We start from the raw sequence: 17,362 nt of genomic DNA on the forward strand, positions 1-17,362 counted from the left end.
ACATTGTTGTTCAAGTCTAAAGTCGTAGTGCCGAGTCTCAAGTTGAGCCAATGTGACTGGCGTGAAAAATGCTCCTTGTTGTCAGTTGCTTGACTTCGTCTTTGTTTTTTTCGACGGATTGTTGTAGCCTCAATATCTGGCTCCTCAGCTTTCCTTTCTTTTCTCTTCCATTTGGCATTTTCGGTAGTGAGCAATGTAGAGGCCGAATGGCTGCCGACCTGGACGCTTTTGTCGCATGGGGCAGCCTGCCCAGACTTGTGCACGCATTCGTTGTGACACTGTACATGATGACTGCCGGTTGTTTCGCCGGAAGCGCATGTGGTGTCCATGGGCTCTGATTCTTCAGCTTCTGGACCTAATGTCAGCGCTGCCCATGGTGGTGATCGCAAGGCAGTGTTCCTACTGGTACATGCATTCTGTGACTGTTCGGACGCAGCACGGTCACGTTTAGTGATACTTGCCATGCTTGGTTCAGTTGTTACCTTGTGCTGCAAACATGAAGTCTGCAGATAGTCTGCAAAGACTGACGCTACGGCATCCCTCTTAATCCCCGCGCTTCTTATATTCTATGAAATCTTCGGATCGTAAATGACGGCTACATATTCTAGTGTAGTTTGAATATGTGTTAGGAGACCAGTTATCCCGCTTTATTACTGCAGGCCACCTCTCGCGAACACCAGCGGCAGCTCGAATTTCAAGGAGGGACAGCCGAACGGTGTATTTAGGCGAAAGCCTTAGATGCCTCACCAAACGCGAAAATTGGCCGTCGGCGGCGTCAACACTAGTGATAAAAGAAATCATCGCGTGATGACTTCACAAATAAAAAAACCTTTGTGACATCATTGTGACGTCACATCACGTGCCGTCGTCATATTACATCCTTCGCTTGGTCAAAATGGACCTATCAGCAGGGGATGTTTTTATATTGACTGGGGAAAAAAAAAACAGATGACTTTCGCATTTCAGTCGTCTTAGGTGAATACTTACGGACCCTGTGAGTTTTTGTTCTACTTTATTAATAAAGGGAAATAAAGAAACTCCACAGCATATCCACTGGGTGAATGATGATGAGTGGGGCAAAGCTCCGGAGGAAATCATCGGTAAACCGTGAATACTCCGAGTAATTCGCCCCGCATATGACCAAATAAACACGTGAGAAACGCCGTGTATATATTAAACATCAAGCTTTTATTGTACTGTTGCTTTACGTGGTCACTTCATTACAACGGTCCCCCTAGCGTACGTCGCCGCATTAAATCGAGCCTTCCACCAGTAACACACGCCATGTGTGAATCTTCCGTGAATTCTGCCCAGTACATCATCAACAACGTGAGATCGGACGCGTTTATACTAAAGGGTCAATGAGTGTCATGGCGACTTGCAGGTCACTTCAATTTTGCATGTACGCTGTGAATTTTATTGTTTAATGACGTAAAGCAGAAACCTCACACAGGCACTACCTTGGGGGTCAAAATCCAGTGCCTATATATACGGGGTGGTCAGTGAACGGTTGTGCAGCGCGAGCAGTCGGTTTTTTCAATCAAGAAATTCGTTACCAGACGCTGCCTGCGTCGGCCACACGAGGCGAGAGAGAGGGGGGGTGGACTAGAACGCGCATTTGCAACGCAGCGAGCGCGGAGCGTCGGCGTCGCGAGGCGAGAGAGAGGGGAGGGGACTAGAGCACGCATCTGCAACGCAGCGAGCGGCTCCGCGCCATCCAGGGATCTTTCTGAGAACTAAAGGTGGCTACGACAGCGCCATCTGGTGAACACTCCAAGAACTAGAGGTGGCTTCCTACTACTACTACTACATACTACAGAGGAGGGACAGACCCACACCCTAAAAGGTGCTTCGCCCCTAAAAAGACAACCGTGATTTCTTCCCGTTCCATTTGCAGAGTGGAACACAACAGTAAGGACATACTAAGGCATGCTAATGACATGGCTGTAATAGCCTGAAATAGAAAATAAAACGCGAATGCTGTCAAACTCGAATGGAAGCATCGAACCGGCAGCACACGTCCTGACAGACTGCCTGCGGAATACGTGCAGTGTCCAGTGGTGATGAAAAGAAACGGAAACATGCGGCACCTACATGCTTTGCTGTTTCCAATTTATTTTAAATGCGAAGCATTTCTTAGCGAACCTCAGGCACTTTGGGCGTTTCTATCTACGTATCTATCTATCTATCTATCTAGCCGCCTACGTCTGGGCGCTCTTCTGGCCTTCTCCATAACCTGTAATATACCAAAATTGGCGCAGCAGGGGATCAGTGTATGACGAACACCATTCAGTGGTCATGACATGAATAATGCAAAATACCTGTCGCGTACGTCATGAAACCCTTTCTCTCAGTCACGTGTGGCACATACCCGCATACCAGAGTTCATGTTATGCGGGTATGTGCCACAGGTGATACAAAGTCTAAACCAACACAGTAACCGCGAACACACACATTGGTACGCAAGGAAAGTGATAATATTAATAATTTCAGGGGTTTTGTGTCCCAAAACCACGATATGATTATGACAGACGCCGTAGCAAAGGGCTCCGGAAATTTTGACCATCTGGTATTCTTTAACGTGCACCGGGATCGCACAGTACACGGACATCTAGCATTTTGCCCTCATCGAAATGCAACCGCCGCGGCCGGGATCGAACCCACGACCTTCGGGTCAGCAGCCGAGCACCGTAACCGCTACACCACCGCGCCGGACGCAAGCAAAGTGAGGAAGCTGAAGACATAACACTCCTGGAAGACGCTCAACTACCATGCACTCGTTCACGTGGTCCGCAACGTAAGCCACGTTGATTACGCAAAAACCGGGGTCAATGCTTCTTACAATAAATCTGCCGAGAGAACGAGGCCTCTCATCATTACCAGTGACTTCAACATTGATTATCAAGACCCAACAACGCCTGGTCTTTATACTGCATGAAAGACGGCTTGAATGTGGACAGGGCATCAAGAAACCTCGCTGCCACGTCCAGGAGAGGAGGCATCATAGATAATTTGATTGTAAGCGGCATCCAGGATTTCCACCAGCTGTGCTATACCTCGCACTTCACTACACTTAGACCCATCGTAGCCGCGATCACAAACGGATCCGATTAACAAGTCCGGTCCAGCTGCTGGTGCTCACTGATTACGGTGATGATGACCTTGTTGAAGAACTGTCAAGAACCCCTTCTACACATACACACGAGTTCGTGAAACGTGCGTGCGTGTCCGTCATAAAGGACAAGTATAAGCATAACAACTGTAACTGTGACTAACGTACGTGCAGTGCGCCTGCGTGTGCCACTCGGCTGTGTGTATATCTAGGGAAACTTTCCTGAATGAAGCTTACTTGCAAGTAACGCCTGTCCTGTGCATCTCTGTTCCTTCTTTGTCCTGTTCGGATTCGCGCTATCCAGTATTGAAGATTATAAGCACTACATATCAGATTACCGCGTCTGGTGTTGGTAACACTCATGTTAGCATCGTTGCGCAACAGTAAACAACTGGTTATATAATACATACACCCTTCAACATATCAGTGTGCGTATATTACTTGCACATTTGTCTAGCGTCATTCCGTGACGTTTCGGTCAATGTGAAAAATTACGCCAGTCACCATCGCGCGCATGCTTCGCATAACATCGATTCTCATGGTACGTGGGATCTGCCGAACTTTTAAGTGGTTGTAGCCTGGATTATTGACGAAAAGACGGAGTCCTCCATGACACAATCAAAAACCATCTAGCGTCTTTTTACTGCCACCACGGTCAGGGCGTGATGAAAACAGCTCGCCGCTATGTTCGCATTTCTTTCCATCCCCCCTGTACCTGTGAAAGCCTGCGAGAAGCACGAATGCAATTAAAACTCGGATGCAAACACGAATTCGTGAGCTTCGTAATATGCGCGGCCGCTCAGGGCCAGCTTCCCATAGTTTACTCGCATAGCGCCGCCACGCGGAAGCGGCGAGCGGAGGAGGAGCGCGAGCTCGACGGCGCGAGGAGAGCGTTCGCCCAGGCACCGAAAAAATAGAGGAGGCGTTGGCCCAGGATGCGAGAACTGGTTTATCTGTTTGATTGAATGTTTAGCTGCATGTGCGGTGTTCGGTTCAATATTGCTTAATTCTCATGGCTCAGTTTTGTTTAAAGGCTGGTGACAAAGTGCCACCTTGAATGCTGTAGTCGCTGCTGTATTTCAATTTATACTTACAAAATATTCTGAGTGCTCTAGTCGCTGATGCGTACAAGCTTACCTCAGTTTACGTAATTTTAGTAGCTTTTGTCCGTTAAAAGTAATCGTAATGTTTGTTTGTTAATGCTTGTGAATGTTTGTTGCAAATAAAATTATAGCAAACTCTAGAGGAGTTTTGAAAATGGTCGCCTTATTATTCGAGAACTATTCGAGCAGTATTCGATTCATATTCGTAATAAATTCGGTGTCATCACTATTCGATTCGGTTCTAAAATTTAATACCCGCACACCCCTAGTTGCGAGTAATCAGTTATGTTATATTGTAGTTTTTCACAATATATTCCATTACTTCTTCGAAAGTGTAACGCTATGGGCAGAGTTGTACGTAACGCGTGGCAAGTAATCGATTACTCGTAATAAATTAGGTACTCTTGTAATTTTGTAATATAATCGATTGCTTTATCCGAATATAATGTTCGGGGTAATTCAATTACATTTTCCGCGGCAGTTCTTGTCCCGAAAAATATACGACCGCTCTGTAGCCCCCTCCCCCCCCCCCCATCAGACTGGACGAGGGGTCCATCCCTACACAGCCTATATTTTCAACTTTTCCTTCGCCTTATCTGCAACGCCTTTCTCGAGTGCCAGGAAAAGCGAAGCGCGACGCTCGATATAGGGCATGGACAATAGCATCGAAGCACTACGCAACTACGAGCTGGTGCGCAAGGTGTCCCTACATTATAACACCGCCCTTCCTTCCAGCACATGTATTGAGAGAGTGTTCAGTGTGGCAGCTTGCCTCTTAACGAGGTAAAGTAGAAGAATAAAAGACGACAACGGTAAAAAACAACTCCTGTTGAAAGTTAACAACGTGCAACACCGTATCGCAGAATCAATAAAGAGGAGAAATATTCCTTCTTTCGTACGATCATAGCGAAGGATTCGTCCCGACAGAATGAATGCTTTAGGTAGCATGCGACCGTTTATTAGCCAACATCCCACCTCTTGCGAAAACCTCTTGCGAAGACCATGGTGACGCCTGGCAAAAGAAATATTGATCACTCGATTTGCGCTCAGGGTATTGGCAAGTCCCCATGGCTGATGACGCTCGACCGAAAACAGCGTTTGTCACGCCCGATGGTTTGTACGAATTCAGTGTCATGAGGTTTGGGCTGTGTAATGTGCCAGCGGCCTTTGAGCGCATGATGGATGTCGTTCTGCGAGACTTGAAATGGCACACGCGCCTGTGCTACCTCGAGGACGTCGTCATTCTCGCCCCGGATTTCTACACGCATCTTCAACACCTGCGGCAATGTTTTGACACGTTTGAGCGACGCCGGCCTGCAACTGAATCTAAAGAAATGCCGCTTTGCAGCAAGGCAGCTGACAATGTTGGCTACGTCGTGTCCAAGGACGCCATTCTCCCCGATCCAGCCAAGCTTCCGGTCGTGACAGAGTTCCCCGAACCTACGTCCGTCAAAGAACTGCGCAATTTCGTAGGACTACGCTCGTACTTTCGCCGCTTCATACGAAACATCGCGACCATTATATCGCCGCTGACGAAGCTCCTTGGCAGCAACGGGCCCCGCAATCCGTGGTCGTCAGAGTGCGACGACGCTTTCGCACAGCTCCGTCGCTTGTTGATGTCTCCTCCCATACTACGCCACTACCACCCTACGGCCCCTACAGAAGTACAGACGGACGGCAGCGGTGTTGCCCTCAGCGCTGTCCTTGCGCACGCAAATATGAGTTCCCGGAATATGTCGTGGAATATATCATTCATGGGTTCAAGCATGGGTTCCCGGAATATATGCAAATCGTGCGCTTACTAAAGCCGAGACCAATTACACCGTCACGGAGAGGGAGGAGCGGAGAGGGAGGAGAGAGGGATATGGGAGGGGAGAGGGGGACAGGAGAGTGGGAGGGGGTGGAGGAGGGAAGAGGGGTGTGTGGAGGGGGTGTGCGCATTCGCAGTAAGGATGGCCACGCCGCACACCACCACCACCACACCAGTTTGAACTCCGCCATGAGATGCTTCGCATCCAAAATATGCGGGATGAAACTTTTAACCGCTTCATGCTTTGACGCCAACCCTGCTACTCAACGTTCGTTGAGCCTACAGCGTTGGACAATATTTGCGGACATTTGCATACTGGAAGCGGAGCGCCTACGGCAACCCGATGCAATAACCAATGGCAAGTCATGTGCTGCAACTTGTATCCGTTGGCAGTTACTTGGCATAGCTTTTATGGTCTTACAAGCAGCTGACATTCTCTGTAGTTCCGTACTAATTAATTGTTCTTCAGCAACTTACGCGAGGATTTTCCTTTTGTGAAGAGATCTGCTCCTGCTTGTGTTGCCTTTCAACGAGGATGGTCGTTGATTGGCAGTGCACTTCATGACGTACTAATGTATTATTGTGAAACGTACACACTCTGTTGGTGTTTTTGTCGGTTTTGAATAACGGAGCTGTTTAAGCCGGCCGTAACGTGTAAACCGTGGACTGGAAAACTTAGCCGAGCGATGACGTCACTCCCAGAACACGGACGTATCTGGTGTGACATCACATGCTGCCGCCCAACAGAAAACACGAACCGGTATGCGCTCTCTTGGTCCTCCTCTTCATTGTCGTCGTCCTGTTCACCTTCTGCATTGCTCCCAAAACACGTGCGTCCATTTCTCCGGCGCAGTATGCAGTAATTCTGATGGGCGAGACAATAATTACAGAGAAGAGAAAGAAAGAGAGAGGGGGGTATAAAGAGAAATAAAGATAGATGAAGGTCATTTTTAGGGGAAAGAAGTTTTTTCGCGAGGCGAGATTCGAACCCACGATCCGAAGCCGAGCGTCTTAAGCACTCGGCTATAACATGGCCTTCTGCAGTACATTATAGCAAGATGGTGGGAACGGGAAGTGAGTGTGAGGACGAGGGGAATGAGGAGGGGAAAGAGTACAGCAAAGCATAGAAAGAGATAATTAGACAGAAGGAAAGGCGGAAGGAGAAAGAAGGAGAGAGAAAGACATAGAGAGCGAGACAAAGAGGTAGAAATAATGAGGAAGAGAAAAATACCGAGGGAGAGAGAGTACAAAAAAAAATAGAAAGAAAAAAAGAGAAAGAAATACACTAAAATACATAGACAAAAACACACAGAAGAGAAAAAAAGAAATAGAAATGTTGCAGGAGTAAGCAAAACAGCAACAACCAGAACAACCTTGGTGCCTATCAGCTCCGCCGCCTCTGTTGCATTGCGCCTCCAGTGAACGCTGCGCTAATTTTTTTTTACTTTGTGCGGAATTAACATGTGCATTGAACCTTCCCTTCATGCCGAAACAAAGTGCCTGAGCGGCAGTTTGCAATTCAAGGTATCCCGTGTCCATAGGCACAACTCTTTATTTGCATTCCAAACAAAGTATTCTTTCCGTTGTGCTATTGGACGGCCTTCCCGGTACACTGCTTTATTGCCTGCGCATCGTAAGCGTCTTCCATGGCTGGTTTTCTGAGCGTCAGTTCTGCTTGGCGCAATTGTCCCAACGTGCCGTTTACTCCTGCACTGTGGCTACGGCTGTACAAAAAAAGGCCTATAACTGGCAATAAGTTTCTGCAGCACCAAAGCCAAGGCTGAGTTCGCGGAGCTTCTGCTCATGTGTTACTACGCAAAGTAGCCCGTTTGTATGCTATTTTGGTCTTGGAAGCCCATTGAATATATCACTTTCCATGAACGCACTCGAATTATATTATCATTTGTTAAATATTATTATCAGGGATTGCCTATCCGTAAGTCCTGAAGTATGCAGCCGCCTCAGTGGACTCGAAGGTGAAAGCCATCTTTTTCATCTTTTTCTTCTAAATCATTGTAATTAAGGTCACTGGAACGGCAAAAGTACCCCGACATTCTGGCCCGCCGCCATATATGGTCTAGCGCGGCTGAAGCTGCGGCGTCGTGCTGTTCATTTCACGCGGAATAACGCATGTTTCACCAATTGTGCGCGTTTTGCAGCCCCGAATTAGGACTGGCGTTGTTTTCTAACACATTAGGAAAGAAAAAATTACACTATCTCCCACTAAAGGGAACCACGTGGGGATGCGAAGCAGCGCATAGGTCGACTTAAAGTTCTCTGATTCCTGAGAGAGTGTAAGGAGGAGAGGCCACAGCGTCATACCCAGCCCCCTACACAGACCCGACCGCGCTAGCACGTGCCAGCGCGTTCTGACTAGGATACAACACGTTGGTTCATCGCGCGTCTGCAGAATCTCGTTCCCCGACGCCATCACATGATTGCTGAGACAGTGTAAGGGGGAGAGCAAAACGGAAATGCGAGCTAGTTGGTACTGATTCATAATGGCGTAATTGTTGCGTAATAGTTGATCGTCAAGTTTAGATATATATCTTCTGTTCAAGCAATAAAGCTTTCAGTTGCGAGTAAGCGCTTGTGGTGTTCACTGTCTTTTCTTCGTCTCTTTTTGCGCAACTATTACGCCATTAAGGGGGATAGGCCACAGCGTCTTACCCAGCCTCTTACGCAGGCCCTAACGCGCTCGCGCGTGCCAGCCCACATGGTTCTAAGGGGTAGAGGCCACAGCGTCTTACCCAGCCCCACGGTGTTAGAATAGGTTAGGTGTACCGACGTTCCGTCTCCGCCACGCAGCCTCCTCGCCGAACATGGGGACGCGCTTCGCGTTTTTTCCGACAGGCTGCGCTGGGTGTATCGAGGCTTCAGGTCAGCCGCTTCAACGGGGGCCGCGTCGCTTATAAAGCTGCATTTGCGACAACTCTTCAACTGCTGGCCGTTCCTTTTTTATCAGGGGAACCGCACATATCTATCTGATTTGAAAGTAAATGCACAACATCAAGAAATTCAGTGGCGGTAGCCAACAGATGGAAACACATAGGAAATATAGCCTCTGCAAACAGTGATAATGAGTTTACAGGTGAACACGAATTTCAAAAATATTTTAGCTCATGCACAAATAAGGCCACCGTGGCAAATTGGTTGAGGCCACCGCGACAAACTGGGTTAATAATAACATCTGGTGTTTTACGTCCCAAAACCACGATATGATTATGAGAGACGCCGTAGTGGAGGGCTCCGGAAATTTCGACCATCTGGTGTTCTTTAACGTGCACTGACATCGCACAGGCCTCTACCATTTCGCCTCTACCGAAATGCGACCGCCGCGGCCGGAATCGAAACCGCGACAGCGGAACACCGTGCCCACGACCTTCGGGTCAGCAGCCGAACACCTTAGCCACTGGTCCACCGTGGCGGACCCGAACTGGGTTAGTCAAAAAGAAAAAGGTATTCCCTGAAAAAGAAAGCGGGGGTGAGGGGGGTTGACGTCTCTCTATATGATGCTTGTAAGAAGAAAGCAACACATTTGACAATGGTAGGTTAGAAATTCCTTTCATTGGTTGTCGTTGTGCATGCACCATATCGCATGGATTCAAGCAGCCGCCCACGCTGTTAGTTATTGTTCAGCCGCCTTTGAAACGTTTACACGTGCTGGCTGGCGCGTGTTAGTGAAGGTTAACGTCCGTTTACCGACCATTCCATCATGACTCACCATGTGCCATTCTGATTGTGCCTCTCGTTATTCTTCACAGACATGCTGTTTGTTGCAGTAGCAGAAGTAGAACTTTGTACCCTGCTCTGGGTGCACAAACGTGAAATGGTCGTGCCCGTTTCCTTTTCAGCGTCCTGACCATTTGCTTTCCAGTTTTTCTTTCGGGAATGACAGGAATTGGGAGTGACACCATATTCCGTGACGTCACTGTCTGACCCGTTAAAACTAACACGCCAAACCAGACGAGGCCCCATTCGTGCACATACGTTCGCCAGTCGAAACGCCTGCCGCGTAAATGCTAGCCTATTTGAAATAGCTTATCCTTATTCATCGTGTCTTTATTTACACAACTTATATTGTCCAGATGGGCAAGAAGTGCTCTTTGCCGCGATGCATCTCGGGCTACAAATCCTGCACGGAGCAAATTTGTTTTTTCGCTGCTCCGAAGGGTAGTGACCGCTTGAAAATGTGGCCACTGCTATTCCACGGAAAAATCGCGAGTTGCAAACAACAAATTTTGTTTGTGAAAAACATTTTGATGCGTGATTTGTCACCAAATCATGGGAAGCGCTATTTAAAAGGAAACGTTCTTGTGAGGAAACATTCTTTCGTATCATTTAGTCGCACCATACAATACTCGAGCTAAAGCAGCTTTTTCAGGCAAAAATATGTAAAGTTCGTAGATCGTGCCAATACTGTGATAAAATTCTTGGCGCACCATAACGTATATATCTTGCAGTCTATTTATTTTGAATATGTCAAAGAGCGGCTTCGTAGTCATCGGCCACAAGCTGTCGCCCACTTCATTGCATTCTCTTTCAATCCTGTATTTTCCGACGTGGGAGCGGCGCGCGTCACCTGCTAGTGCACGCCCCGAAAGACATAAATAGAGTTATTTTATTCCATTACATCAAAGCATCTGTCTTCTCGCAAATGTTTACAGAAATTGCAAATAAGCGGTTCGTAGTAAAAGATTCTGAAGGCTCACTTGATCTCATATGCGAAATGCCCCTTATCATGACACCTGCTCTTTATATGATGCTGACCGCAAATACATTAATTAATATTTCGAGGGCAAATGAAGGGTGAATTCAACACGCGTCACGCAACTGCAGATATACATTTGTAGACAAATGCGGGCACGATCGCCTAGGCCACGGTGTTGCCGAGGCCGAAGGTGGTGTTTATGAGCTTCACGCCGCATGCCGAACCGTCATGCATAAAACACTACTAAGTCTTTATATCTACCTTATGTATATGATATGACAATACCAAACAATCCTCACAGGGCCTTGCGATATTGCTAAACACGCTAAAACACCGAATGTTAGAAGCGTCAGGTTTGTGCTGGGTATAGCCAGGTGGCCACCGTCCCGCGCGCGCCTCCTTTCGGCAAGAAAGGGAAAAAGGTCCCCGATTTCTCCTCATTCCAATGCGCCGTCACTCCACCTAAACTATTCTAACACCGTGCCCAGCCCCTTACACAGGCCCGAACGCGCTAGCGCGTGCCAGCGCACCTGGTTCCCGTGCGGACGGTCGCCAAGGGAGGAACACAACCGCGAGCAAAAGCTGCTCCGCATCTAAAAGCGGCACTTTTCACTTGCCTGTTCATGCACGCGCACGTACTAACGCGACGATAGAAAGGCGAATTGCGCGGCACTCACGCGCTTTGCTGCCGGCATTTATTCTGAAGCGCTTGTGTCCTATCTGTTAATACAAACACGCTAGAGTCGCCCATGATGCAATCAATGATGATTCTGACGTCTGTTTAGGGTGAGGGCGTGATGAAAACAAATGCAAACAGCGGAGCACGAAGGTGCCGCGCTGTTAGCATTTCTTCTGATCGCCTCAGGGCATTCTAGAATACGCAACGCGCAGACGGATACGCAAGGTATAAAATCACCTTAAACAATACAAAATATCCACACTTACCCATCTCAGAATCGTTTTAGGCGAATTTTGACAAAAGATGGCAGTGTCGGCATTTAAAAAATGTTGTTCTAACCGGCTGGAAAAAAGTTTGCCTTAGTAATCAAATTACAATTGCAATTTCCAATTGCAATTCACAATGTCCAATAAATATAGTATAACGGATTTCTAGTCCTTCATGAATCACATATTCTTCATGCAAAGAACATATACAGATAAAAGGGACTGCATTAATAGCAAAGTGTCCAGAAGGTGCGAACGGTAGGAATAACTTTAAAGCAGCACCTAAATACGTTTCATAAAAAAAGACAAGACAATTTACTAAAAGATCTTAGTAAACAATTAGTAAGTGCACTGAGCAGGGCGCAATTTCGCATCCAGGTATTCACAAAGGAAGCAAGTATAAGAGCTGATTTCCAACCTTTAATTGTCGAAGCGATTGAGGCTTACGTTATCAGATTCTATTATATCATATCGAAATGCTCTGGATAGGTTTTGCTACATCAGAGCAACCTTTTCTTTTATGCTAATAGAGGAGAGTGAAGCCGAGACCCTAAACAGTTGACACACACCACATGTCAGTAAAGAAATGAGGTATGAGTACGCTCTCAGGAGCTTTAGGAACCAATATGTCAGACATCTCGTTATATAGAAGAAAACAAATATACGCTTAACCTTCACAGACGAAGCGGAGCTCATTGCATGTTGTGTTGCAAAAGTATAAATAAGAGCGCCAACCGCATGCACGTCAAAAAAAAAAAAGCCAGCGATTTAAAGCGAGCCAAGTGGAAAAGTTCTGATTGTAGCGGAAATGTAGTAGCGAGATTCCAAAGTGCGCTGATTGTTATCTGTAAGCCCAAAGGCTTCAATTTTACGCCAAGCACAATACGAGCTTCCTGGTGACGTTAATTGGGCATGTACCTTCTTCGACAACCACGCAAAACATGTTGCACTGGTGTAGGGGCAACGTAAACATAAACCGTAGCAAAATATCCGAATACTAAACGGAACGCTTATACCTTACATAGGTGGGTATCATACGTGGCAACGCATTTCTCCAGCCGTATTCTGTGCAGCCACGTAGCCCGTCGCTTGGCGTCTTTTTTCCCGCTCGGAATGGCCAAGAGCGTTTTCGGATGCAGCAACCGCTCTTGCGGTTGCTGCATCCGAAAGCGCAGCACCCTGGTATTCGGTGTCTTGATATTCAAAACGATACCGTAAAGCTCGTGCACGATTGTCTCACGCTGTAAAAACATCGCTCTGCAAAGCACCGTGCGTAGGCGGCCAGAAGAAACAAGCGAGGAGAGTGAGAATGACCATTTATGGCGCGAAATGACCACGTGACCACGGAAAACGAATCGCGAGCGAGTGCGCGAGGGGGACGGCACGGGGGTGCGCGGGGCGGCGAAGAGAAAGAGGACGCGCTACTTTTCCCGTATAGTTTCCTATTGGCCTCGAGATCTTGGAGTGACGCCCTCTCGCGTGTGACGTCAGAGCGGGGACTCCGCTATCAACCGCGCTGCAGCAGCCGCTGCTCCTGTATGCGGATCGCCTGCTTCATGCGGGAACTTTGTCGAACGAACAGCCTCGCGACTGTCAACTAACGCCTGCAACGAATGTTTTCGAGTGTAATCTTGAACATGTTTTAGTTGCGGCCCAATCGACAGGCCAAGAAACCGCCGGATGGCCGACGAGTGCGCCGATGCCACCGACCGCATTGGTGGTAAGAAAGTGAAACAATGTGTGAGTGTTCTCGCTCGTTATCTTGCTTCTGCCGTATGATACTAATTAGTTTGGGCATTTCTTTCGATATTTCAGTAAGCATGCCGTTCTCCAGCATCTACAAATATGTAGATAAAGCTTGTGAAAGGTCACGGTGCCTCATCCAGGTCGAGGCGGTGTACGACGCTGGCCCTGTTGTTGAATGCGCGGTCGAGGCCGTCAACGGAGATCGCATCACCGTCGCACCTCTAGTCCTGCAAACAAGTGCGCAAGTGCCGCCTTGTTGCACACCCCCCTGCCGATGCCCATGATCGCATTTTGTCCCGTAATGTTGGTTCAGTGAGAAGGATATTACTTCGTAGTTCATATTAACACCGCACAGGGCCGTCGCGCATGGGTATTAGAATATGACAAATAGTTGATCGCTGATTATACCACGCAGAGGGCCACAGAGATTAACGTGGCTAAAGCAAGCTGGGTCGATTTTCACGCCACGCAGCCTAACGAAAAGCTTAAAGAGCTCCGCTTTTAAAAAAGTGTCTGCACTGCCTCAGGTGAAAACTTTTAGAGAATGTGCACTAAACAGCGGCAGCAGGTTTCGCTTATGAATTTATGATAGGCAGTCCGCTAGGCGCGCGCTTGCCTTCATAATTAAAATACGTATGTACACTATCCAAATGCAGCCGTAGTCTCGGGTATCCAGCGCCGCTCAGCTGAGCCCACGAGGCGCGCTTTCCTGCGAGGCGATTCGGAGGCCGCGTCGTCGGCTCCTTGTCTAGGGGCCTTCGCGGCAAGTTGTGGGAAGGCACCGCACCTGGTGTAAGTCGCCCATGCTTATAGCCTGCGTGCAATAAACGGCTTAATTATTGGCGAGGCGGTTAAACGCGGTCACAAGCTTATCTAAGAGTGGCGCGTACGGTGGGTAGCAGAAGTCACTGTCCGCGAAGTGCTTGCTGCACACGGTCGATGAAGGCGTGGGGCGCTTTCCCATTCTAAGCTTGACGATCCACTTCTTCTTCAGCTTTGGGCCCTCAAGGCAGTTGTGAAAGCTAACGCCTTTTTTGCGAGCGGACGAAGTACACTGAGACACAGAGCAGTATTTCACCATTGCGCAGCACTCGCCGCGGAGACAAGCGGCCGCAGTTCTAAGAAACAAAGAGCCGTAGTTCTAAATGAACGTTAAAAGCAGACGCACGGTTGTTCTAACAGCGTCAGTACCGACCATACGCAATATAACCAATTGAACTGCTTTTTTGTTGAGATTTAACACATCGGTGGTTTCAACACGGCGCTGGGCCTACGTAGCTGACGAAAGCGCGCGAATCCCCGCTCTGACGTCATACAGGCGCCGTTCGCAGCGCCGCCATCGGTCACACACCAGGCCAATAGATACACGGTACACCAGAGGGCACTTCAGCTAGCATGGGTATGAGGGGTAGTACACGGATTTGTCTAAACTTCGTTCTTTCGGCTCCGTTTGGCTTTCTGTCGCCTGCCTCCGCTTTGTCGCAAGGCGAAGTTCAGCAAAAGTCAGCAGTTCTGCTTCGCCACTTTAACCTTTTTAGGCTCACCAATTCAAACATGGTCACGGAGTTCACAACGGTCCATCTTTTATCCGAAACATACGCCAAAACACCACAATAAACAAAGCCACAAGTGCGTTCGAAGCCGTTAGCATGAACATTCGGTAAATCCGTGTACTACTCATCATTCAAATTGTGGCTGATAGATCGCAGCGCAAGAGTTCCCTATGTGCAGTTGTAGGAATCTCCATGACTTTTGCCGCCCCAGTAACTAATTATGGGTGCGCAAATATTCGAAAATTTCGAACAACGAATTAAATAGCGTTCCATTCGAATCGGTATCCGAATTGAATAGTGTATATTAGACATACCGAATGTTTTCGAATATTTTTTTGAATAATAAGCAACGATGAAAAAACCTGAAAGGAACGAAACGTCGGAACAGAGAGAAGTGACGTTCCTTGTATTTACAAGCGAATTACGAAGATGCATGCCGCCAAGATTTTACTCGACTATCCGCGCTATATCGACTACAGCATGAAGGCGTTTTTGCTTAAAACTACAATGTCACAGAAGGAACAATGTCAATAATCTACTATCTGAATCATGATATTCTTGATAATGTTGACTACTGAACGTTTTTATAATTAATATATCGTATTTCCTAAAAATCTGTTGACAAAGTACGAGCTTGAATACTATATGAATTCCTTCATTTCTACCTCCATTACCAAAATATTTTTAAGGCTGCTGTATGAGAGCCTGTCTCAGTTTACAAAAGTGTCCTATTTTTTCTCCTTTTAAAGTAAGAGCAATGTCCGTTTCTAAAACGTATTGAATATTTGTTGCAAATAAAATGTTGTGGAATCCTTGGCCTGTTTCGAAAAGGGTTACATCAGCCATTCTATCGATGCCTTCAAAATGGTTGCCTTACTATTCGAAAACTACTGAAATAGTATTCCATTCGGCGTCATCGCTATTTGATTCGTATTGGATTCGGTTCTAAAATTCTCTGTTCGCACGCGCCTACTTTTGATGTATTGAGCCTCCAGGAGCCCTCTCCGAAGGCTTTCTGCAACTAACGTGGTTTTGCTATGCCTCCAGGATCGGAGCCATTTGTAAGCTCTGTACAGCTCACCTTGTTTTGCACTGCCTCTGGTATCAGCGCACTATCGACCAAGCGATGACGTCAATTTGACGCTACAGTGACGTCACCACGCGATGATGACTTTTTAAATCACCCATGTTCACGCTGCCGACGGGGAATGCCGATATGGGACGCCAGTCAATTTTCGCGCTCGATGAGGCATTTCGAGTTTCACCTTAATATAACAATTGCTTAGGTTTTATGTCGCAAAAGAACGGTAATGTTTTCAGGGACGCCGCAGTGGAGGGCTCGGAAAATTTCGGCCCCCTGGGGTTCATTAACGTGCTTCTAAATATAAGTGCACGGGTCTCAAGCATTTTTGCCTGCGCCGAAAAACCGGCCGCCGTGGCCGGGATTCAATCCGGCGACCTTCGGGTCAGCAGTGGAGCACCATAACCGCTAGACCATGGGTTCTCAAACTGGATTCCGCGGGCCCCATGGCTTCCGTGAACGATATCTTAAGGTTCCGCGAGCGGTCAGAACGATTGCAACGCGCTCCCGTTTTACCCGCATTAGCAACTAAGTTATTTATTTAGACAAGCAAACTTGCATTGCATTTTGCATTTAACGAAGCTATCGCTCGCCGCATCCGCATGTCGGGTGTGCGCAGGTAGCAAGAGACCCACGTGATAGCAGCCCTAAAAACTCGTCTTCAAGTGCGCGGCATGACTCGTGGTGACAGAACGCGCGGAGCGCTGGTAATTCATGCTCGTGAGTGTTCCAATCCGTTCAAACGAAAGTTACGGGCAACTCGGCGCTTAATTCGTGGCTCATGGCGCGTTGGCGTTCACGTGGCACAGTTTTCATTCTCGGTGTTTTGCCACTGATCTATGTCGGTTTTGTTATCAAGAGGCGCAGCGAGCGCTTTATATGCGTAAGAGGCATCGCATCGTGCCGGCTGTGGGCTACACGAGCATTTAGGCGTACCTTACGACGGGTACGTGTATCTCTCGACGACAGTTTCGCTGTGCGACTGGCATGCCTGCTTTTTTTTGTTTTGCATAAAAATAAAAGAGGCCTATGTACATCCGGCGGTTCGTTTGCGTGAACATATTCTTACCATGCGCGGTGCCTGAAGAGAGATAGAGAGAGAGAAAGAAACCGGAAAGGCAGAGAGGTGAACAAAGCTATGGCTCGGTTGGCTAGCCTACGCTTGGGGTGGGGGAAGTGGGAATAATAGAAAGGAAAGGGTAGAAAAGATAGCAGAATAGTACAACAGAGATAGCTTGAAACTACACAGCACGTACTCGCGCTGTTAGTTGACAGGCGCTCGTGAAGTTCGGTGGTCCTCA

The sequence above is a fragment of the Rhipicephalus sanguineus genome, chromosome 9 (assembly GCF_013339695.2).
Source record: "Rhipicephalus sanguineus isolate Rsan-2018 chromosome 9, BIME_Rsan_1.4, whole genome shotgun sequence".
Taxonomy (NCBI): Eukaryota; Metazoa; Arthropoda; class Arachnida; order Ixodida; family Ixodidae; genus Rhipicephalus; species Rhipicephalus sanguineus.